Source organism: Puma concolor, chromosome C1 (genome assembly GCF_028749965.1).
Source record: "Puma concolor isolate L17-30 chromosome C1, mPumCon1.1.hap2, whole genome shotgun sequence".
Classification (NCBI taxonomy): domain Eukaryota; kingdom Metazoa; phylum Chordata; class Mammalia; order Carnivora; family Felidae; genus Puma; species Puma concolor.
Genome location: NC_141674.1, coordinates 189,782,233 through 189,808,515, shown reverse-complemented (window position 1 = coordinate 189,808,515; position 26,283 = coordinate 189,782,233). Strand labels below are relative to the sequence as shown.

The 26,283-nt window shown below is 37.3% G+C and overlaps 1 protein-coding gene across 1 annotated transcript in view; it reads right to left on the bottom strand.

The window, feature by feature from the left end:
• BMPR2 (bone morphogenetic protein receptor type 2) overlaps nt 1-26,283 on the bottom strand; it is a 203,418-nt gene that overhangs the window by 87,334 nt on the left and 89,801 nt on the right. The window lies entirely within an intron of this gene.

Below are 26,283 nucleotides of genomic sequence, written 5' to 3'. Positions count from 1 at the left end.
GTTTCTTTTTTAGGCAGATGGAAACGTTCTAAAATTAGATTGTGATAATGGTTGCACAATTCTGTAAATTTACAAAAAAATAATCCATCACTTAAAATAGTATACAAATTATACCTTAGTAAATTTGTTTAAAAAAATTTTTTTAAGGTTTATTTATTTTGGGGGGGGGGAGAGAGGGAGAGGGAGAGGGAGAGGGAGAGGGAGAGAGTGGAGGAGGGGCAGAGAGAGACAGAGACAGAATCTGAAGTAGGCTCCAGGCCCCAAGCTGTCAGCACACAGTGACACAGGGCTCGAACTCATGAGCCGTGGGATCATGACCTGAGCTGAAATCAGGCACTTAACCGACTTAAGCCACCCAGGCGCCCCTAATATCCTTAGTTTTTAAAACAAATTTACTGGGGCACCTGGGTGGCAGGTACGCAGTGCAGAGAAGTGAACTGGGGGATAGAAAAGCTGCAGAGAAAAGGGAGCTGCTTTCGCAGAGACTGAACAGGGAAAGAAGTGAAAGGGGAAGAGCGCAGGGCATCGGGATCTGTGCAAGAAAAGCATCCCCCCAAAAAGCAGCTGGAGAGAAAGAAAGAGAAAGAGTGAAAACACTTGCAGGAGACTGACTAGGAAATCCGTTCCCAACAATCATTGACAGGGAGAAAAGAGAGATTTTCAATACCACCAGGATTCTATAAACAGTGGAGCACAAAGTGTGAAGTTTAGGATCTCAGTGCCTGGTGGTGCTCCGGTGAGGAAGTAGGGTGAATCATCAAGAGCAGGCAGTGCCGGTCTGTGGGGTCCATGTGCCACAGAGGGGAGAAGCAGTTTCCTTGCTTAGAGTGCATCTGGTAGAGGTGTTATGGTCTCCCCACAGGCAAAAGTCCCAGTGGACCCCAGAAAACTGCCATATTTACTGATATTGGGACAAAGACGCCAGATTGTGGCAACACCTGGTGCTAGCTGTGTGTTATGATTTGCCATAATCTCTGAACCTTTGCTGCTGCACAATCACTGAAAATGCTGAACATTTTTTTTTTTTTCAACGTTTATTTTTTATTTTTGGGACAGAGAGAGACAGAGCATGAACGGGGGAGGGGCAGAGAGAGAGGGAGACAGAGAATCGGAAACAGGCTCCAGGCTCCGAGCCATCAGCCCAGAGCCCGACGCGGGGCTCGAACTCACGGACCGTGAGATCGTGACCTGGCTGAAGTCGGACGCTTAACCGACTGCGCCACCCAGGCACCCCGTACATTTTCTGAGACAAGCTGGAACCCAGCCATTGTACAGTGAGAGACTGTCCCCAAGAAAGTCTGCACAGGTCCAAGCTGCTGGGCCTCTGAAGTGTGGGATTTTTAGACACAACCCCTTCTGGCATAAAACTCTGGAGGAAGGTGCCACCTGGCAAATGGACAGCTTGGACACAGACAGGATAGAGGCAGGAAGTGGATAGAGGCAGGAAGTGGATGGAAGCCTGAGACAAAGGAGAGGCACCTGATCAAGGCTCAGTGAGAGTGCGAAGTTCCTGCACCAGAGACTAGGAAGCTGGGTGAGCCATTACCACCTCTCCCATGATGTGCATGCACACATCCATAAGCGCACCACATGGATCCATCCCAGTAAGCTAAGCAGCACCACTTCAATGGAGAACTGAGCCATTACATCAACACCTGCCCAACTACACCCTCCAAGCACATCCCCAGAAGACCAACAGAAGTCACTCCACCTGCTTAGTGTATGGACTATAGAGTGATTCATAGTTTCAGTTCCAGGGGAAACTGGATATAAGTTCATTCAGTTTTCATTCTGTTTGATGGTTCACTTATTTGTTCATTTTCTTTGCTTCTGTTTTTGCTTAAGTTGTTTTCTTCTATTTCATTTTCTTTTATTTTATTCTATTATATAATTTTTTTTAATTTTTAAGTTTTATCTTGCCCTTTTTTCCTATCCTTTCCCTTCTTTCTCTACTCTATCAAGCTTCTTTCAATAAGCAGACTGAAACATATCCAGGATCTAGCTTCCTTTATTTGATTTTTGTACTGTTTTTAATTTTTTAATTTTAATTTTTTATTAATACATTTTTTTCTTCCTCAAAAATGACAAACCAAAGGAATTTACCCAAAAAGAAAGAACAGCAAGAAATGACAGCCAGAGACTTAATCAAACAGATATAAGTAAGATGTCTGAACTAGAATTCGGAACCAGGATAGTAAGAATACTAGCTGAGGTTGAAAAAAGCATAAAAGACACCAGAGAATCCCTTTCTGTGGAGACACAAGAAACAAAATCTAATAAGGCTGAAATTAAAATGCTGTAACTGAGATGCAATCTTGAATGGATGTCATGACATCAAGGATGGGCAAAGTAGAGCAGTGAATCAGTGATGTAGAAGATAAAATTATGGGGGTACCTGAGTGGCTCAGTTGGCTGAGCTCCCAACTTCGGCTCAGGTCATGATCTTGTGGTCCGTGAGTTTGAGCCCCACGTCAGGTTCTGTACTCATGCTCGGAACCTGGAGACTGCTTTGGATTCTGTGTCTCCCTCTCTCTCTGCCCTCCTGATTGTGCTCTCTCTCTCTCTTTCTCTCTCTCTCTCAAAAATAAATAAACATCAAAAAAAAAAAAAAAAGAAGATAAAATTATGGGGAATAATGAAACAGAAAAGAGGGCAACCAAGGCAAAAGATCACGATTCAAGACTTAGAGAACTCAGTGACTTATTAAAAAGGAAAAACATCCAAATCATAGGAGTCCCAGAAGATGAAGAGAGAGAAAAGGGGGCAGAAGGTTTACATGAGCAAATTATAGTGGAAAACTTTCCTAATCTGGTGAAGTACACAGACATCAAAATTCAAGAAGCACAGAGAACTCCCATTAGATTCAACAAGAACCGACCATCACCAAGGCATATCATAGTCAAATTCACAAAACAGACAAGAAAAGAATTATGAAAGCAGCAAGGGAAAAAAAGTCCTGAACCTATAAGGGAAGACAAATCAGATTCACAGCATATCTATCCACAGAAATGGGGCAGCCTAGAAAGGAGTGGCAGGATATACTCCAGTGTGCTGAATCAGGAAAATATGCAGTCAAGAATTCTTTATCCAGCAAGGCTATCATTCAAAATAGAAGAACAGATAAAGAGTTTACCAGATAAACAAAAACTAAAGGAATTCATGACCACTAAACCAGCCCTGCAAGAAATTTTAAGGGGGGACTCTGGCAAAAAGACAAAACAAAACAAAAAGACCTAAAGCAACAAAGACAGTGAACGTCACCAGAAACACCAACTCTACAGGGAACACAATGGCACTAAATTCATATATTTCAGTACACATTCTAAATGTAAATGGAGGGGCGCCTGGGTGGCGCAGTCAGTTGGGCGTCCGACTTCAGCCAGGTCACGATCTCGCGGTCCATGAGTTCGAGCCCCGCGTCAGGCTCTGGGCTGATGGCTTGGAGCCTGGAGCCTGTTTCCGATTCTGTGTCTCCCTCTCTCTCTGCCCCTCCCCCGTTCATGCTCTGTCTCTCTCTGTCCCAAAAATAAATAAACGTTGAAAAAAAAAATTTTTTAATGTAAATGGATTAATCAGGGAAATACAAATCAAAACCACACTGAGATACCACCTCACAATAGTCAGAGTGGCTAAATTAACAACTCAGGAAACAACAGATGCTGGTGAGGATGTGGACAAACAGGAACTCTATTGCACTGTAGGTGGGAATGCAAACTGGTGCAGCTGCTCTGGAAAAGAGTGTGGAGGTTCCTCAAAAAATTAACAATGGAACTACCCTTCAACCCAGCAATAGCATTACTAGGAATTTATCCAAAGGATACAGGAATGCTGATTCATAGGAGCACATGTACCCCAATGTTATAGCAGCACTTTCAACAAGAGCCAAATTATGGAAAGAGTATAAATGCCCATCAACTGATGAATAGATAAAGAAGATGTGGTTTATATATACAATGGAATATTATTCAGCAATCAAAAAAAAAATGAAATCTTGCCATTTTCAACAATGTGGATGGAACTAGAGTGTATTACACTAAGCAAAATAAGACAAAGACAAATATCATGATTTCATTCATATGTGGAATTTAAGAAACAAAACAGATGAACAAAGGGGAAGGGAAGCAAAAATAAGATAAAAACTGAAAGTGAGGCAAACCATGAAAGACTCTTAATACAGAGAACAAACTGAGGGTTGTTGGCAGGGTGTGGGTGGGGGGATGGGCTAAATGGGTGATGGACATTAAGGAGGGCACTTGTTGGGATGGGCACTTGATGTTATATTTAATAATGAATCACTAAATTCTATTCCTGAAATCATTATTATACTATATGATAACTAACCTGGATTTAAATTAAAAAAAAAATTTTTTAGGGATGCCTGGATAGTTCAGTCAGTTGAGCGTCTGACTTCGGCTCAGATCATCATCTCACAGTTCATGAGTTCGAGCCCTGCATCAGGCTCTGTGCTGACAGCTCAGAGCCTGGAACCTGCTTTGGAATCTGTGTCTCCCTTTCTCTCTGCCCCTCCCCCACTCATGCTCTGTCTCTGTCTCTCTTTCAAAAATAAATAAACACTAAAAAAAAAAAAAAAGGAAACTTTGGAAATAACCTAAATGTAAAATATTAAAAAAAATTTTTTTAATCAATATAAAGCCAGAAACAGAAATGTTCAATCACACCTTTTGCTGAAGGAACAACCAATCTATTTCAATGCTAGTTTATCTTTTTCCATATACATAATCTGATTTAACTAATTCTAATAGAATATTTGCCACATAACTTATCAGTTAACAAATATTTATCAACATTGCTGAGAATACCAAAGAAGTAAAAGGTTATCAAAAGCAACAGCTAATCTTTATTTGGTTTCTTAAAGTTGACTTTCCTAATATGTTTGACTAGTCAGAATAACAGTCTAATACACATGACCAATATATTTATTACTCATGGGCTTCTGACTTATTCAGAAGAAGAAATAAGTGAGGTAAGATACACATGAAGATAAGGGTGTATCTTATTTTATATACTATGGCTTAATTCACTAGCACCTTAGCACTGGAAATAATCTGTGAAAATAATGTTTTCTGAACCTACAAAACTAAGCACCAAACTCTGAACAAAAAATAAAAGAGCCAAGAACTATATACCCAAATCCATTTAGACACATAGACCTGCCATATTTATCATAAGAGAAGCATCATCAAAGTATTGGGCAAGGCAAATAAGATATTCACAAGTAGGTAATATAGAGTTCTACCCTTCAAGCATCTTACATGATCTGTTTGGAGATACACAGTAATTACTGATTTCAGTAATCACAAAGAATAATTACTAAAAATAAATGTAACTTGATTTCCACATTTAAAATCATTTAGGCAGTCTTCTATGAAATATTACTAATATCAACTAAAGAGCCGGAAAATAAAGTACAGCCTATTTATAAAAACCAATTCTAGGACATCAGTGTAATTATGATTCTACCATATTTCTGCAACATGTAGCCACATATTCAAAGTCATTTAATGACAAGTTTAATTATAGTTACTAGGTTATCTCGCACATTTAATACCAGTATTTCTTTAAGCTATCCTAATGTGCAAACTTTACAAATGATTGCAAAGGTTAAAATCAAACATATTTCTAGATATAAAGTAGATACAGCAAAAGATTCATACTTAAAAGTTTTGAACTATATTATACATGGAAAATCCGATAGACTCCACCAAAAGTCTGCTAGAACTGATACATGAATTCAGCAAAGTTGCAGGATACAAAATCAATGTACAGAAATCAGTTGCATTCTTATACACTAACAATGAAGCAACAGAAAGACAAATAAAGAAACTGATCCCATTCACAATTGCACCAAGAAGCATAAAATACCTAGGAATAAATCTAACCAAAGATGTAAAGGATCTGTATGCTGAAAACTATAGAAAGCTTATGAAGGTAATTGAAGAAGATTTAAAGAAATGGAAAGACATTCCCTGCTCATGGACTGGAAGAATAAATATTGTCAAAATGTCAATACTACCCAAAGCTATCTACACATTTAATGCAACCCCAATCAAAATTGCACCAGCATTCTTCTCGAAACTAGAACAAGCAATCCTAAAATTCATATGGAACCACAAAAGGCCCCGAATAGCCAAAGTAATTTTGAAGAGGAGGCCAAAGCAGGAGGCATCACAATCCCAGACTTTAGCCTCTACTACAAAGCTGTCATCATCAAGACAGCATGGTATTGGCACGAAAACAGACACATAGACCAATGGAATAGAATAGAAACCCCAGAACTAGACCCACAAACGTATGGCCAACTAATCTTTGACAAAGCAGGAAAGAACATCCAATGGAAAAAAGACAGTCTCTTTAACAAATGGTGCTGGGAGAACTGGACAGCAACATGCAGAAGGTTGAAACTACACCACTTTCTCACACCATTCACAAAAATAAACTCAAAATGGATAAAGGACCTGAATGTGAGACAGGAAACCATCAAAACCTTAGAGGAGAAAGCAGGAAAAGACCTCTCTGACCTCAGCCGTAGCAATCTCTTATTCGACACATCCCCAAAGGCAAGGGAATTAAAAGCAAAAATGAATTACTGGGACCTTATGAAGATAAAAAGCTTCTGCACAGCAAAGGAAACAACCAACAAAATTAAAAGGCAACCAACGGAATGGGAAAAGATATTTGCAAATGACATATCGGACAAAGGGCTAGTATCCAAAATCTATAAAGAGCTCACCAAACTCCACACCCGAAAAGCAAATAACCCAGTGAAGAAATGGGCAGAAAACATGAATAGACACTTCTCTAAAGAAGACATCCGGATGGCCAACAGGCACATGAAAAGATGTTCAGCGTCGCTCCTTATCAGGGAAATACAAATCCAAACCACACTCAGGTATCACGTCACGCCAGTCAGAGTGGCCAAAATGAACAAATCAGGAGACTATAGATGCTGGAGAGGATGTGGAGAAACGGGAACCCTCTTGCACTGTTGGTGGGAATGCAAATTGGTGCAGCCGCTCTGGAAAGCAGTGTGGAGGTTCCTCAGAAAATTAAAAATAGACCTACCCTATGACCCAGCAATAGCACTGCTAGGAATTTATCCAAGGGACACAGGAGTACTGATGCATAGGGGCACTTGTACCCCAATGTTCATAGCAGCACTCTCAACAATAGCCAAATTATGGAAAGAGCCTAAATGTCCATCAACTGATGAATGGATAAAGAAATTGTGGTTTATATACACAATGGAATACTACGTGGCAATGAGAAAAAATGAAATATGGCCTTTTGTAGCAACGTTGATGGAACTGGAGAGTGTGATGCTAAGTGAAATAAGCCATACAGAGAAAGACAGATACCATATGGTTTCACTCTTATGTGGATTCTGAGAAACTTAACAGGAACCCATGGGGGAGGGGAAGGAAAAAAAAAAAAAAGAGGTTAGAGTGGGAGAGAGCCAAAGCATAAGAGACTGTTGAGAACTGAGAACAAACTAAGGGTTGATGGGGGGTGGGAGGGAGGAGACGGTGGGTGATGGGTATTGAGGAGGGCACCTTTTGGGATGAGCACTGGGTGTTGCATGGAAACCAATTTGACAATAAATTTCATACATAAAAAAAAAAAGTTTTGAACTATAAACAAAAACTCTGTAATGCACATATAAAAAAGCATATCTATATGGCATAATTGCTTTTTCCTATCCCATCTTGTTTAAAAAATTTTTATTATTTTTTTAGTAATCTCTACACCCAACATGGGGCTCAAACTGACAACCGTGTGATCAAACATCATATGCTCTTCTGACTCAGCCAGCCAAGAGGCCCCTCCATTTTATTTTGAAGGTTTTGAGGGGTTTTTTTTGAAGTCTAATGCCTCCCTCCTCAGTGCAAACATTCCACATAATCACTACACAATACCAAAATCAAGAAATTGACGTTAAGATAATTCATACAGTTTATTCAGATTTCACCAGTTATACATGCAATAATCTATGAGTGTAAATCTATGCGATTCTGTTACATTCTATCAAAATCACAATACTCAACTGTACTATCCCAAGATTCCTTCATGTTAACCATTTATAATCACCATCTGTTTCCATTCCTAAAAAATAGCAACTACTAATCTGTTATCCAGCTTGATATTGTTATTTCTTGATTGTTATATAAAGAGAATCATGCAATACATATCCATTTGAGATTGGCTTTTTTCACTAAGCAAAATTTCCTTAAGGCTCATCCAAGTTGCTGCCTGTATCAACAGTTTATTACTTTTTATGGAGTCCTATTCCATTGTATGGTTGTACCACAATCTGTCTAACTTTTCACCCTTCAAAAGGTCATTTGGGTAGTATCCAGGTTTTGGCTACCAGAAATAAAACTGCTACGAACATTTGTGTACATGTTCAATTTTAACAGAAATTTTATTTAAAGTAAAATGAGAATAATATTCTATAAAGTATGGTGTCTACAAAAAGGAACTTGACATTAGACCATTTGCTCTACCAACAGAATACATTATGCCCCATCATATACATTTGTGCACTAAAAACTTACATAGCATTCAAATTCCCTTTCTCTGACCAAGTACTTGTAGTACTGTCAGTAATTGGCTTGTATTACAAAATCTTGATTTAAAGAGTCATGCAAGTAGTAGTCCTTACATATAAACAAAGTAAAATGTGGCAAAATAAATAACAGCTAATTATGGCATTAAATATCTGAAATAAGAGACTCCAGTTACGGGGTGTTTTTTTGTTGTTTAAACAAAGACTGGTCCTTTGTAATAAGGTCAAACAGGCCAAGTATGCCCTCTTTCCCTTCTGATGCCTGGACACCAAAGGCCGTTTAATGTGGAAACCTCTGCTGGCCAGCTTTTCCTAGAAGCATGCCAAGGACAAGATTGATCCATCAATCTTTATCTCTATTTTCTTTCCCCTACATTAAAAGTAAATAGGCATTTGGCAAATAAGTTTTCACATAATAAATGTGAATTTCACATTAAAATACTCAAAACTACAATGAAACAACAGTACTACCACCTATTAGAATGACTAAAAGTTAAAAATAAAACAAAACAGGAACCTCTTGACAATATCAAGTAGTGCCAAGGATGTTGACACAGATGGGGAAACAATTCTAATAAAAATGTAAAACAGTACAGCCACTGTGGAAAATAGTTTGATATTTTCTTATAAGTTAAACATTTAACATTTAACTCATTAACCCCACTCCTAGGTGTTGACCTAAATGTAATGAAAATCTATGTTCACACAAAAACTTACATGTAAATGCTTATAATGACTTTATTTGTAGCCACCCAAAACTATTTATAACCCAAATGTCTCTCAACTTAAGAATGGATAAACAAAGACATGGAGAACTTGAAAGCATATTATTAAGTGAAAGAAACCAATCTGAAAGGCTACATACTGTATTATTCCAACTATATGACATTCTGGAAAAGGCAAAACTATGGTGACAGTAAAAAGATCAGTGGTTGCCAGGGGTTGGGGGAAGGGAGGGATGAATGGGCAGAACACAGAGTATTTTTAGGTCAGTGCAATTCTTCTGTATGATACTGTAATGATGGATGCATGTCATTATACATTTGTCCACAGAATGTACGATACCAAGAATGAACCCAAGATTAAACTGTGGACTGTAAGTAATTATGTGTTATCTGTAGGTTCATTAATTCTAACAAATGTATCACAGAGGTTCAGGATATCAATAGTGGGGGCAGCTGTGCCTGTACTTTTCCACTTCATTTTGCTGTGAACCTAAGGTTGCTCTAAAAAATAAAGTTTATTTAGGGCACCCGGTTGGCTTAGTTGGTTGAGTGTCAGACTTCAGCTCAGGTCATGAGTGCAAGCCCCTCATCAGGCTCTGTGCTAATAGCTCGGAGCCTGGAGTCTGCTTTGGATTCTGTCTCCCTCTCTGTCTCTCTCTCTCTCAAAAATAAATAAACATTAAAAAAAATTTTTTTAAGTTTATTTAAAAAAAAAAGGTACTTTTGAGAAATGCAATGCTTTATCTCAAAAAGAAATTTCTGATGCATAAAATTCAGATATAAAGTAACTTGGTATGGATGATTTTCAAGGATGTGAGAGGAGGGTGAGGGTTCTTGTGGCCACACATCTCAAATTATATCTAAAAGGTGACTGAATGGTGTAACCTATTGATGGTGGAATATTTATTATTTTTTAGCACATAAAAGAATTATCAATAGTTCATATAAGGAAAATTCAGATTTTATACTTAGGATAATTTTCATTAGTTTACCTATAATTTATAAGGGAAAAGAACAAATGCAATCAACACTAAGTGCTTGTTCCGTTCACTAGCTGCAGAATTACATGCATTTTAAAACATTTTTAATTTTGTAACATTCAGTGATAGACAACAAGCCAAAACATCAGACTATATACATTATCCTTCTCACACTCCATTTATTTGTTTTACCTCTTCCTCACATCAACCTTTTTCTCATAACCACAAATATTCAACATGCCAATTTCCTCAGAGAAATGCAATCATATAAATTTTTAATTCTACTATACAAGCCCTACTTAGTATCACAGAAGTAAAACCTGAAGCACAGATAGAGAAATCTCCTATAAAACATTCTTCTTCTTAACATAAACCAGGTTTAGTCTTCAACAGTCATGTCTACAAAGTAAATCTAATGAATGGAACATGTGACCCCGTATTGTGTTTACATCTATCCATTTATTTATGTCAAATTAAAGAGGATTTTTTTGTGTGTGTTCCCTGTAACAAATCAAATTAAATTTAGTTCTGAAAATTAGCTGGCTCATATTCAGTATTTCCAAGACAGTGAGACTGAATATATTTCTGAGGAAATATACTGAATATATTTTCTGAGGAAGTCAATGTCATGAAGTATTTATCCCTAACCTAAAAACCTCAATGGCTATATCAGAAGTTGAGAAGAATATCACCATAAATACCAGTCTCCAGCTTATGTTCAACCAATTCTGCCCTCATCAGCCATTAAAATGTACAACCACTTTATTTCTAGTGGAAGAACTGCCACTTTCCCTCATCTGCCTCTCTAGCTAGGATCAATAGGAACAGTTATAATACAATAATGAAGATTTGTCTACTACCTTCAATCAATTCCTTCCTGAAAATTGGCAAGGTGGTAAAAAAAAAAAAAAAAAAATCTAGTCAATGATAATCCTACAATGTCAAAATCAATTCTCACCTAATAGAGAGATATTACATTTCAAAATATAAAACATGCTAAGTATAAATCTTCCCATAGCTTTGGTCAAACATTTCATCCTTTGCAAAAACAAACTAACTTCCTTCAATTAATAGCAAATATTTGTTACCTTGAGACAGAAAAACATACATTTAACTATTAAATGGAAATTATAATTGGAATCTTTGCGATATTCCCAATAATCCTATGAGATGGGCATTATCATTTCAATTTTACAAAGAAGGATACTAAAACATACAGAGGAATAAAGAAGTTATCCCAAATCACCCAGCTGCTAAGTATCAGGGTAAAGTTTCAAACTCATGTTTGTCTGATTCCAGAATGTCTGCCAAATAGATATTAGGCTAACTTATCAGAAAATTTAGGGTTTTTTTAATTGTTTCATAATTTTATTTGATGTATTTCATTTTTTTTGTAGTTTCAAGTTTTTTTTTTTTTTAATTTCAGGAGAATTTAGTGATTCATCACTTACATATAACACCAAGTGGTCATCCCAGCAAGTGTCCTCCTTAATGCTCATCACACATTTAGCCCATCTCCCTACCTACCTCCCTTCCAGCAACCCTCAGTTTGTTCTCTGTATTTAAGAGTTTCTTGTGGTTTGCCTCCCTCTCTTTTTATCTTACTTTTGCTTCCCTTCCCCTAATTTCATCCGTTTTGTTTCTTAAATTCCACATGAATGAAATCATATATTTATCTTTCTCTGATGCAGTTTCAAGTTTTTATTTGAATTCCAGTTAGTTAAAATTCAGTGTAATATTAGTTTAAGGTGAAACTTAGATTTTTATTTTCATTATTTTTTCTTTTGAATTTCTAATTATTTTCATTCAATTTGTTGTATTTTAAACTGTTTACATTGCAAAAACCAAAGGTATAAGCAGTAATCTCTGGATGGAGAGAACTGAATGTTCTTTTGATTTCTGTGCCCTTTTGAATTCTTTTTCTATAATGAAGACCATGCATTATTTCTATAATGAATTTAAATTAGTTAAAACTAATTTAACAAAAAAATTAAAAGGGTCTAAAATTTTAAAAGGGCTCTTTTTCTTCTTAAATTTTAATGACTATACTTATAGTAATGTTTTGATGGATATTTGGTTAAAAAGTATTTTCAAGTATCAATTTATATTTCTAGCAATATAAGACTAAAAAAGATAAAATGCCCAAAGAAACACAAAAGATAAAATACCCAAAGAAATGCCTTCCAAACAGCCTTGTTGCACCATAAAATCATAACTAGAAAAATTATCCTTCAATTATTTTGTTATTTTGACAAACACAAACAACTCATTTCTCAGTAAGTTGCTTTTCATCATATATCATGGAAGGTCAAATTTTTAAAAAAAATTTTTTTATACATTTATTTATTTTTGAGAGACAGAGCACCAGCAGGGGAGGGGCAGAGAGAGAAGGAGACACAGAATCCGAAGCAGGCTCCAGGCTCTGAGCTGTCAGCACAGAGCCCGATGCGGGGCTTGAACCCACAAACCGTGAGATCATGACCTGAGCTGAAGTCGGATGCTCAAATGACTGAGCCACCCAGGCGCCCCGAAGGTCAAATTTAATAAATGGTAAGAATCATTAAATAAGTTTGACTCTAGGTGGGCCTAGAACCAAAGTTACCAGCCTGCTAGACAGATTACAACCATGGGGGTACTCCAGAATTGTTCCAATGGGTCTGTAGCAGGTGCAACTGCTCCTCAAGCATCATCTGTGAACTGAATGAGTATGTTGTCCACAATAAAGGCATTACTGATTTGCAAATACACTAGATGCCATTATGAGTCATAAATGCCATTTAAAAAATTTTTTTTTAATTGTTTATTTATTGTTGAGAGAGAGAGACAGAGTGTGAGTGGGGGAGGGGCAGAGAGAAAGGGAGACACAGAATCTGAAGCAGGCTCCAGGCTCTGAGTCGTCAGCACAGAGCCAGAATGGGGTTTGAACCCACAAGCCACGAGATCACAACCTGAGCTGAAGTCGGATGCCCAACTGACTAAGCCACCCACACGCCCAGTAATAAATGCCATTTTAAAGTATGGATAAATTCAGTGATTACATATTTCTTTTTTCTCTCTAAAATCTTTAAAAAAAAATTTTTTTAATGTTTATTTTTGAGAGAGACACAGAGCATGAGTAGGGGAAGGGCACAGAAAGAGAGAGACAGAATCTAAAGCAGGATCCAGGCTCTGAATTGTCAGCACAGAGCCTGAAGGTGGCCTCGAACTCACAAACTGTGAGATCATGGCCTGAGCCGAAGTCAGACGCTTAACCGACTGAGCCACCCAGGCGCCCCTCTAAAATCTTTTTTTTTTTTTTTAATGTTTATTTATTTTTGAGACAGAGAGAGACAGAGCATGAACGGGGGAGGGGCAGAGAGAGAGGGAGACACAGAATCGGAAACAGGCTCCAGGCTCTGAGCCATCAGCCCAGAGCCCGACGCGGGGCTCGAACTCACGGACCGCGAGATCGTGACCTGGCTGAAGTCGGACGCTTAACCGACTGAGCCACCCAGGCGCCCCTAAAATCTTTTTTAAATAGGCAATGCGCTGCATGGTTTAAAATACAGAAATATAAAGATACATAGTGAAAAGTTTCACTCATACCTTTGTTCCCAGTTGCCTATTCAAATGGTCCCTTCATTCCACCTCAGGAAACAACTATTCTTAACTAAGTTACTTAGGCATCCTTCCAAAGTTTCTTTATCATTACATATTTTCTAAATCAACAGATTCTAAAAGGCTGATGTTAAAAAGAAAAACTATTTTTTATTACTTTGACAATGCCCCAAATTAAGGCAAATATATAACTGAGAAGCTTCAGTAGCCATTCAATCCTGGCATCATCAAAGAATGGAATGTAAGTAGCCTGGTATATGATAAATCATGGGCTTCAGAGTTGGGTGAATCAGAATTCAAATCCCAATTTCCCTACTTGCTTCAGTTTCTTAATTTGTACCAAAAATAAAATAAAATAAAATAAAAATAGGGGCACCTGAGTGGCTCAATCAGTTAAGCATAAACTCTTCGTTTCTCTCAGGTCATGATCTTGCAGTTCATGAGTATGGGCTCTGTGTCAGGCTCTACACTGATGGTATGGAGCCTGCTTGGGATTCACTCTCTCCCTCTCTTTCTCTGCCCCACTGGTGAGCTCTCTCTCTCTCTCTCTCTCTCTCAAAATAAATAAATAAATAAACTTTAAAAATTTTAAAGAAAAATAATAAAAATAAAAATAAATATCCTAATTTGATGGATGGTTGGTAGGATATTTGTGTAAATCAATTTGTGCAAAATATGGAAGTAATATTAATCTTACTCTCCATGTAATTTTTTAAAAAATGGTTTTTAAAAACATTATACAGTATGATATCATTTATGAAAAATAAAATAACCCAAAATAATAATGTAGGTTGTTTATGGATGCATATATGTGCTGAAATTATAGGTATAATGAAAAAAAAAAGGATTCATACCAACTTCAGGAGAGTGATCAGTTTTGGTAAGGACTACAGGAAATGAAATTAGGGAGTGGAGCTTTCACTAACCTAATACATGCACACAAACATTTTTTAAACAAATCAAGTGCAAATATGACAAAATGTACCACTTGTTAAATCTTGGGCTAAGAAGAAAATCATGATAAAATCAACAGATGCAGAAAAAGCACTTGAAAAAATCCAATACCCCTTCATGATGAAAACTCTCAGCAAACTAGGAATAGAGGGAAACATCCTCAACTTGATTTTGATAGTGAAGATGGCATGTCTGGGCAGGGGGTATATTAGAATTCTCTGTACTTTCCATTCAATTTTACAGGTAACATAGAACTATTAATAATATAGACACTCTTTAAATATATATATGGGGGGAGATGAAGAGGTATGATGAAAAACTAGGTAAAAGATGGAATTACTGCAATAATTACATTTTTAAAAAGATTTAGACAGTTACACTTTGTATTTTGATTGGTACATGCTGGTCGACACCCTGAGTACAAATCAACACATGAACAGCAGTTTCTAACTTAGGCAGGACCACTTGTCCAGAAGAATCAATTGGAAATATGTGGAAGCAATAAAGACATACCTTGTTTCATTGAGCTTTGCAGATATTGGATTTTTGACATACTGAAGGTTTGTGGCAAACTTGCATCATGCAAGGCTCTCAGCACCATTTTTCCAACAGCACTGGCTCGCTTTATGTCTGTGTGTCTTATTTTGATAATTCTCACAATATTTCAAACTTTCTTATTATATAATCATTATAGTGAACTTTGAATAGTGATCTTTGCTTTTACTATTGTAATTGTTTTGAGTTGCCATAAACTGCAACCATATAAGACGGATAATTTAATTGATAAATGTTGTGTGTGTTCTGATTGCTCCACTGACCAACAGTTCCCCCATCTCTCTTCCTCTCCTTGGACCTTCCTATTTTCTGTGACACAACAATATTGAAATTAGGGCAGTTAATAACCTTACAATGGCCTCTACATGATCAAGTGAAAAGAAGAGTCACACATCTCTCACTTTCAATCAAAAGCTAGAAATGCTTAAGCATTTATTTACCCTCCGTATCCAGAGCCTAAATAGGCTAAAAGTCAGGCCTCTTATGCCAGTTAGCCAAGTTGTGAATACAAAGGAAAATTTCTTGAAGGAAATTAAAAGTGCTATTCCACTGAACATATGAATGATAAGAAAGCCAAATGGCCCTATTGCTGATATGGAGAAAGTTTTAGTGGTCTGGATAGAAGATCAAACCAGTCACAGCATTCCCTTAAGTCAAAGCCTAATCCAGAGCAAAGCTCTAGCTTTCTTTAATTCTATGAAGGCTGAGAGAGGTGAGGAAGCTACAGAAAAGCTGGAAGTTAGCAGAGGTTGGTTCATGAAGTTTAAGAAAAGAAGCCATCACTATAACAAAGAAGGGCAAGATGAAGCAGCAAGTACTGATGTAGAAGCTGCTGCAACTTATCCAAAAGATCTAGCTAAGATAATTAATGTAAGTGGTTATACCAAACAACAGATTTTCAAGGGCACCTGTGTGGCTCAGCCAGTCAGGCATCTGACTCTTGATTTCAGTTCAGGTTATGATCTCATGGTACATGGCTTTGAGCCCTGCAGGGACAGTGCCGAGCCTGCTTGGTATATTCTCTCTCTCTCTCTCTCTCTCTCTCTCTCTCTCTCTCTCTCTTTCTGTTTCCCACCCCCCCTTTGCCCCTCCCCTGCTAATGTCTGCTCTAAATAAATAAATAAATAAATAAATAAATAAACTTTTTTAAAAAAGAGAGATTTTCGATGTGGATGACACAGCCTTATATAGGAAAAAGATGCCACCTAAGACTTTCATAGCTAGAGAGAAGTCAATGACTGGCTTCAAAGCTTCAAAGCACAGGCTGGCTCTCTTGTTTGTTAGAAATTAATGCAGCTGGTAACCAAAATGAAACCAATGTTCACTGACTAATCCCCAAATCCTATGGTCCCTAAGAATTATGCTAAATCTATCTTCTTATATTCCATAAAAGAACAAGAAAACTAGATGACAGCACATCTGTTTACAACATGGTTTACTGAATATTTTAAGTGCACTGTTGAGACCTACTGCTCAGAAAAAAACAAAACAAAAAAACCTTTCCAAATATTACTGCTCACTGAAAATGCACCTTGTCACTCAAGAGTTCTGATCAAGATGGACAAAGAGATTAATGTTGCTTTCATGCCTGCTAACATAACATCTATTCTACACCCCATAGATCCAGGAGTCATTTTGACTTTCAAGTCTTATTATTTCTTTTAACTTTATTTATTTATTTTTAGAGAGCACGCACAAGCAGGGAAAGGGCAGAGAGAGGAAGAGAGAATCCCAAGCAGGCTCTGTACTGCAGGGCTCGATCTCACAAACTGTGAGATCAGGACCTGAGTTGAAATCAAGAGTCAGACACTCAACTGACTATGCCACCCAGGCACCCCTCTAGTCTTATTATTTAAGAAATACATTGTGGAGCGCCTGGGTGGCTCAGGTGGTTAACTGTCTGACCAGTGTTTTGGGCTTAGGTCATGGTCTCACGATTCGTGGGTTTGAGCCCCAAGGAGGGGTCTGCGCTGACAGTGCAATGCCTGCTTGGGATTCTCTCTCTCTCTCCCTTCCTGCCCTTCCCAAACTCATTCTCTCTCTCTCTCTCAAAATAAATAAACAAACAAAAAAAGAAATACATGTGTATGGCTATAGCTGCCATAAACAGTGATTCCTCTGATGGATCTGGGCAAAGTAAATTGAAAAACTTCTGGAAAGGATTTGCCATTCAGGTTGCCATTAAAAACATTAATGATTCATGGAAAGAGGTCAAAGTATCAAAATGAACAGGAGTTTGGAAGATGCTGATTCCAACTCTCATGGATAACTGAGGAGTTCAAGACTTCAACGGAGTAAGTAATTGCATATATGGAGAAAAATACAACAGAACTAGAATTAGGAGAGTCTGAAGATATGACTAAATTGTTGCAATCTCATGATAAAACTTGCACAGATGAGGAGCTGCTTCTTACAGATGAGCAAAGAAAGTGGTTTCTTAAGACAGATCTACTCCTGATGAAGACACTGTAAGGACTGTTGAAATGACAACAAAAGATTTAGAACATTACATAAACTTAGCTGATAAAGGAGTGGCAGATTTTGAGAGGATTGATTCCATTTTTGAAAGTGTTCTACTGTGGATTAAAATGCTATCAGAAGTATTATGTGCTACAGAGAATTTGTCCTTGAAAGGCAGAGTCAATTGATGAAACAAACTGTTGTCTTATTTTAAGAAATTGCCACAGGTACCCCAAACTTCAACAACCACCACCCTGATCAGTCAAAAGCAACCAACATCAAGATAAGACACTCTGACCCCCCATTAGCAAAAAGATGATAACTCACTGAAAGTTCAGAAGAGGGTCAGTATTTTTTAGCAATAAAATATTTTTATTTTTTGAAGCTTATTTATTTATTTGGTGGGGGCGGGGGAAAGAGGGAAAGAGGAGAGAGATAATCCTAAGCAGGCTCCATACGGTCAGCACAGAGCCCAATACTGGGCTGGATCTCACCAACCGTGAGATCATGACCTGAGCCAAAATCAAGAGTTAGATGCTTAACTGACTGAGCTACCCAGGTGCCCCAGCAATAAAGTATTTTTAAATTAAGGTAAGTACATTGTTTTTAGATATGATGCTATTGCACACTTAGTAGACTACAATATAGTGTAAACATAACTTTTATATGCACTGGGAAACCAAGAAATTCATTTAACTCATTTTTTTAAAGTTTATTTTGAGAGAGACAGAGGCAGGGCAAGTGGGGGAGGGGCAGAGAGAAAGGGAGAGAGGGAGAGAGAGAGAGAGAGAGAGAGAGAGAGAGAGAGAGAGAATCCCATGCAAGCTCTGTGCTGCCAGCACAGAGCCCGATGTGGGGTTCAAACTCACAAAACCATGAGATCATGACCTGAGCCGAAACCAAGAGTCAGATACTTAACTAACTGAGCCACCCAGGTGCCCCCCCATTTGACTCACTTAACTGTGATATTCACTTTACTGTAGTGTCTGGAACCAATCCACAGTATTTCTGAGGAACGCATTTATTTTGTTTGTTGTTTTGTTTTGGTTGTCACATGACTGGGGGGGGGGTCTTCATTAAGCTTTAAGCCCATGGCCAGCGGTACTAAATATTCTGCAATATGCAAAAAAGCTTTGCTGGTAAAAGAAACATCCTCTCCAAAATGCTATCTCACCCCCACAGTAGGGAGGTACAAAGGAAATTTATGATATGATTCTTGATTTTTAAAAGGAAGACAGGAAAATATAATATACATAATTAATTCAATTATGTGAATATGTTTGTCAAATAAGAGAATGTAAAAAAAATGTGATTTTTAATTTTCCTTAGATTAGGTAGTCAACTGAATCCAATCAATTCTCTGCCAAATGAACTGCTGCTTCTGATTTAAAACTCAGATTTTTGGGGCGCCTGGGTGGCTCAGTCGGTTAAGCGTCCGACTTCAACTCAGGTCACGATCTCACGGTCTGTGAGTTCGAGCCCCGTGTCGGACTCCGGGCTGATGGCTCAGAGCCTGGAGCCTGCTTCGGATTCTGTGTCTCCCTCTCTCTCTGCCCCCACCCTCGTTCATGCTCTGTCTCTGTCTCAAAAATAAACGTTAAAAAAAAAATTAAAAAAAAAAAAACTCAGATTTTCTTGCTTCCTCTCTATCCTGGAATCATTTTTGTGTCAGAATTGTTAGCACAACTCATAATGAGCATTAGACTTTCAGAGGTGAAGCTAGATTTTAGTTCCTCTTCACCAACCTGGGAATGGTGGACTAATTACAAATGTTTATAGATTTTCCTTCTTTTTTTAATCCAACCAATTTATTAGCATCAGCTAAGTACTGTTCTCTTTTTATCATATGTTTGTTGATATCCTGAATCCTTTCAATGCAAAGAGTTCGGTCTTCTTTCAGAATAGGAAAACAATACTGATTTATGCTTTGATAACAGTTTTCATTCCTTTTTCTTATCTCTGCTTCAGAAATGACAGTAATATTATGAATCCATAGTCTCCAAAATCAGTACATTCTATTTCACTATTTTCATTTTTTCCTCTGCTCTTGTGAGAGCTTGTTGAAGTATTCTTCCAGGCCATTATTCAGTCTTTATAGTATGTACCATGTCTGGGTTTTTTTTTTTTTTTTTTTTACTTCTTTTAATACTAATTTTATTTTTCCTATTGATTTTTTTCTCCTTTTAATAAAACAAATTTTCAAACCACAGAAAAGTATGACATAAACCACATCACCCACCATCCAAATAAAACAAATGTTAATACTTGGGCTTAAATAGCTTGAATCCACTCTAAATGTTACATTTACACCTGGAAATTTCTCTGGACCCTTCCCTGATCCTGTTTCCTGAGAAGAAACTGCACTCATGAAATTTGTATTTAACCTTTAAATCTATGGTTTCATATTTTTACTACATATATATATGTATCCATAAACAGCATTTGGCATTGTTTGAGGGTGTTTACTAAAATATGCATAAAATTGGGGTGCCTGGCTGACTCAGTTGGTAGAGCATGCAACTCTTGATCTTGGGGTCATGAGCTCAAGCCCCACATTGGGTGTACAGTTTACTTTAAAAAGAAATCTGCGGGGCGCCTGGGTGGCGCAGTCGGTTAAGCGTCCGACTTCAGCCAGGTCACGATCTCGCGGTCCGTGAGTTCGAGCCCCGCGTCAGGCTCTGGGCTGATGGCTCGGAGCCTGGAGCCTGTTTCCGATTCTGTGTCTCCCTCTCTCTCTGACCCTCCCCCGTTCATGCTCTGTCTCTCTCTGTCCCAAAAAAAAATAAATAAACATTGAAAAAAAAAATTTTTTTTTAAAAGAAATCTGCATGACAAGTAGTTCACAGAATCCTGGAACTTTTTAAATTTAAATATTATTGTTTGTAAGATTCATCAAAGTTTATTGAATTTTTAATTACATCCTTCAAGATGTAAGTAAGTACAAGGATGTTCTTCCTCTCTGTTTAACAGTACTCTTGGGCTCCTGTTTGATTCAGTTAGTAGAGCATGTGACTCTTGATCTCAGGGTCATAAATTTGAGCCCCATGTTGGATGTGAAACCTACTTGAAAGAAAGAAAAAAGTACTCTTAGGATTCTTAATAGCATGAGTATTCTAATGCCAATTTAAACACTGTGGCTTTTTTTTTTTTTTGGCCTCTTTAACTTCATATATTTTTCAAATGTAGAATCAATTTCTAAGAATTCTAAATAATGTTCTATTTCTCCATGATATGCAATTTTCATTACTTTTATTTAACAGAATTAAGTAAAATTCTATTGAATAAATCATGTTTGCCAAATAACTAAAAATGGGTTAAAAGAAGGGGTGTGAACATTCTAGATCTGAGTATCCAGGTAGTAGCTGACAAAAACAGTGATAAGATTCCAAAAAACTAGAACTTTAGAAAGCAAAGGAAGAGAGTTCACTTAATCAAATGGAAATGCTTAAAGAAAAAAAGCAAGGATTCTAGCAAAGACAGTATGAAAACAACCTTATTTTTGGCAGCAGGACATCTTACTTTCTCAGTCCAACATTTTGAGAACAGCCTACACTTTTTCTATCTTCAAGATATAGCACACAAGCTAGGCCTATAAATGTAAAACTCTAGAAATTGTACACAATTATAGAGAACAGATTTTTCAAACTAACTCTACAAAAGCTTTTTAAAACTTAGTGATAACTGGGGTGCTTGGGTGGCTCAGTCGGTTAAGTATCCAACTCTTGATCTTGGCTCAGGTCATGATCTTAAAGGTCTGGAGATCAAGCCTGGAGTAGTGATCCGTGCTGAGCATGGATGGAGCCTGCTTGGGACACTCTCTCCCTCTGCCCCTGCCCCATTCCTGCTCTCTCTTCCCCTCTAAATAAATAAATACCAATTTATACTTTAGAGAGATTTGGCAGACATGAAAATTGTAGTTATAAGTATCAGTTTACTTATAGGCAGATACATACTGAAGAACAAAATAAATAAGAAAATTGGTTCAAAGAATATAAAAAATTCATATGTCAAAATGAAGGCAACTTTTTAAAATAAAGAAAAATGTGAAGAGGAAAGAAATGATTATGTCTTGGCTGGCATCTACTTTGAATATCTGTTAAAATCAGAGATACAAAAGGGGTAAAAAGGAGAGATTGAAATAATAGAGGCCAAATTCTAACACAAGACACTGACAAAGAAAATAAGAGAATGAAGCATTCAAATTTTAAAAAAAATCAATTTTATAGATGTGGTAAATGAATGTTTTCAGCAAAAAAGTATCAGTATATAAAATTGGCAATGTGTTAATATGCCATTTAAGCTGAATATGTCCAGTCATTTATTTAAAAAAAAAAAAAAACAAAGAAACTTTGTAATCCATGTTTTCATTTTTTAAATTTTATTTTAAGTAGGCTCCATGCCCAGCAGGGGGCTTGAACCCTGAGATTAAGAGTTGCATGCTCTGGGACGCCTGGGTGGCGCAGTCGGTTAAGTGTCCGACTTCAGCCAGGTCACGATCTCGCGGTCCGTGAGTTCGAGCCCCGCGTCGGGCTCTGGGCTGATGGCTCAGAGCCTGGAGCCTGTTTCCGATTCTGTGTCTCCCTCTCTCTCTGCCCCTCACCCGTTCATGCTCTGTCTCTCTCTGTCCCAAAAAATAAATAAAAATGTTTAAAAAAAAAAAAAAAAAAAAGAGTTGCATGCTCTACTGACTGAGCCAGCCAGGCCCCCCTTTGTAACCTATGTTTTTGTTGTTGAGTAGCAATGCCTCATTCTACTGTTTGATTTTTTTATTCTAAAAAAATCATTATAGATGTATATTGCTGAAGAAATCACCAGAAAATTTGTTATGAGAAACTATTCACTCATATCCCTATAAATAAGCTATGCTAATACAGATCCCTATAATAGAGCCAATATCAAGATCTATTACATGGGACTTTATTATAGAATTTTATTATTTGACAGTTTATAAGAAATGGCTAAAGTTTTTTAAGTATTCTCTATTTTAACCAGATCTCCACTTATGAAAAATCTTGAAATGGATGTCTTAGTATAGTACATATAAGGAGCACACATTAATAAACAAGAACTGACTCAGTGGCCAATACATACACAGTATTGTGTTAGATGCTATATGAGACTGTAAAGTATTTATAAGACAGTTGTCATTGGTTCTAAGTTTGTTCAATGAATAATTATAGAGCACCTTCACAGTGACTGGGAATGAAGCAACGAACAAAATCCTTCATAGTACAAAGCAATAATTAACTGAACTAGATGTGACCACGACAAATACAAAACCCCAACATATATAAGGCTATTGGTCTAGCTCAAAATCTTACAATATGAAGTGTAATCTCATTCATTATTTTGGAGCACCTGGCTGGTTTGGTCTAAAGAGTATGCAACTCTTGATTTCAGGGTCCTGAGTTCGAGCCTCATGTTGGGTACAGAGACTACCTAAATAAATGAATAAATACAACTTAAAAGAAAATCTCACTTATTATTTTGGATCAATAATAATACTAGTGTAGACAGACAGTTAGATGATACATCTATTTTGAAAATAGGGGCAATGTGGCAGACCACCGGTATATGGGTTACTAGAATGGCATATCCCCTCCCTCTAAAATGAACAAATTGGTATTTGGCACTTTAAAAAAATAAATGAAGGAAGGGAGGGAAGAAAGAATACCAATGACCTGATACACCTGTTGTTATCAGAAAGAACAGTTCATACTACACTGCACCATCTAGGAGATACCCACAAGTGAAGTTACATACACTGTATATGCCATCTCCAAACTCAGGTTCACCATGACTTGCAGCGATATATGAAAGGGCTTTGAAAAGTGCTATACATATAGAAACAATCTTTCTGATAAGATCTGAAACAAGTAATTAGCAATACTCCTTTAAAGTAAAAATTATACAAAAGAATACACTATGATGATAATACAGCAAGCAGGTTTAAAAAAACAAAAACGTTAAAATGAAACTAATCATTGCACCGAAACAAAAAACTCTACTTTTTAAAAGAGTTCATTATAATAGTTTTTCAGGAAGGACAGCAGACTCCAAGTCAGAAGCAATCAGAGCTTTGCCTCTTACCCAAAATGGGACTAACATCTTTCTTATGATCTGTAATGATCTTGAAAGGCCTCCAAATATTCTCTAAATCAGTACTATCCAATAGAATTTTCTGCAAGTACAGAAATATTCTATAATCTGTTCTGTACAATAAAACAGTCAATAGATATATATGGCTATTCAACACCTGAAATATGGTTAATACAACTAAGCCACTGAATTTTTTTATTGTTTATTTTAATTTTTTTAAGCTTCAGTTAATTTAAATGTAAATTTAAAAAAAAATTTTAACGTTTATTTTTTGAGAGAGACAGACAGAGTATGAATAAGGAAGGTGCACAGAGAGAGAGGAGACACAGAATTGGAAACAGGTTCCAGGCTCTGAGCTGACAGCACAGAGACTGGTGGAAGGCTAGAACTCAGGAACAGCGAGATCATGACCTAGGGCTGAAGTTGGGACGCCTAACTGACTAAGCCACCCAGGTGCACCTAAATGTAAATTTAAACAGATACTGCTATGGACTTATGTCTCACTCAAAATTCATGTTGAAGCCCTAACTTCAAGTGTTTAGAGATGGAGCCTTTGGGAGGTAATCAGGTTGAGTTGTAACCTGAGGGTGGGAACCTCACGATGGGATTCGCACCCTAATAAGAAGAGAAACAAGACAGCTGGCTTCCTGTCTCTCACTCATCCCTCTCTACCGTGTGAGAACACAGCCAGAAGATGGCATCTGCAAATGAGGAAGACAGTGCTTACCAGAGAACAGAATGAGCCAGTATCTTGAACTTGGACTTCCAAGCCTCCAGAACCATGAGAAAGAAATTCCTGTTGTTTAAGCCATTCAATCAAGGTATTGTGTTTTGACAGCTCAAGTTCACTAATACAGCTTAGTGGCTATATTAGTACATATTACATAGTGCAGCTCTAGTAGTTTATATAATATATACACAAGGCACCACATATAAACAAAAATAGCATGAGATTATACTCACTTTTTGTTTTTATTCTTTAAAGTACAATTTTTTTTCTTAACGTTTATTTATTTTTGAGAGATACAGAGCGCAAGCAGGGGAAGGTCGCTCAGAGAAAGAGCGAGATGCAGAATCTGAAGCAGACTCCAGGCTCAGAGCTGTGAGCACAGAGGATGTGGGGCTTGAACCCACAAATTGTGGGATCATGGACCTAAGCCAAAATTGGATGCCCAACAGATTAAGCTACCCAGGCACCACTCTTTAAAGTACAATTGTAAACTGTTACAATTGTCACAATTTTAACAACCCTGATCCTCCATAAAAATTTCCTTTTCCTCAGATCAAATACTATAAAAGAGTTCTTAATATCATAACGTGTTACTAAGTTACAAAAGGTCATCAGACTATAACCAAGCATTATATATCAGGCCTCTTGCCAAATTTGTTTCCTGCAAATAGCCTTTTCTTAGCTAAATGGAAGTTTAAAACACCAGTATTCCAGTAGTATTTTGATATTTAAATTCTTTTTTATTTTTTATTAAAAAAATGTTTTCATCTTTATTTATTTTTGAGAGAGAGACAGAGTGTGAGCAGGGGAGGAGCAGAGAGAGAGACCCACACACACAGAATCTGAAGCAGGCTCCGGGCCCCAAGTACAGAGCCCGACGCAGGGCTCGAACTCACAAACTGTGAGATCATGACCTGAGCTGAAGTCAGACACTCAACCGACTGAGCCACTCAGGCACCCCTGATATTTAAATTCTCAAAAACAAATTTTTTTTAAATTAAGTAAGCTCCATGCTCAACACAGGGCTTGAACTCATGGCCCCCCGAGGATTAAAAGTCACATGCTCCACTGACTGAGCCAGCCACGCTTAGCCAGGATATTTATTTATTTATTTTAATTAATTTATTTATTTATTTACATCCAAGTTAGCTAGCATATAGTGCAACAATGATTTCAGGAGTAGATTCCTTAATGCTCCTTACCCATTTAGCCCATCGCCCCTCCCACAACCCCTCCAGTAACCCTCTGTATATATATATATATATATATATATATATATATATATATATATATGTGTGTGTGTGTGTGTGTGTGTGTGTGTGTATACATATATATACACACACACACACACACACACACACACACATACCACATCTTCTTTCTCCATTCATCCATCGATGGACATTTGGGCTCTTTCCATACTTTGGCTATTGTCCATAGTGCTGCTATAAACATTGGGTGCATGTGCCCCTTCAAAGCAGCATACCTATATCCCTCAGATAAATACCCAGTAGTGCAATTGCTGGCTTGTAGGGTAGTTCTATTTTTAGTTTTTTGAGGAACCTCCATACTGTTTTCCAGAGCGGCTGCACCAGTTTG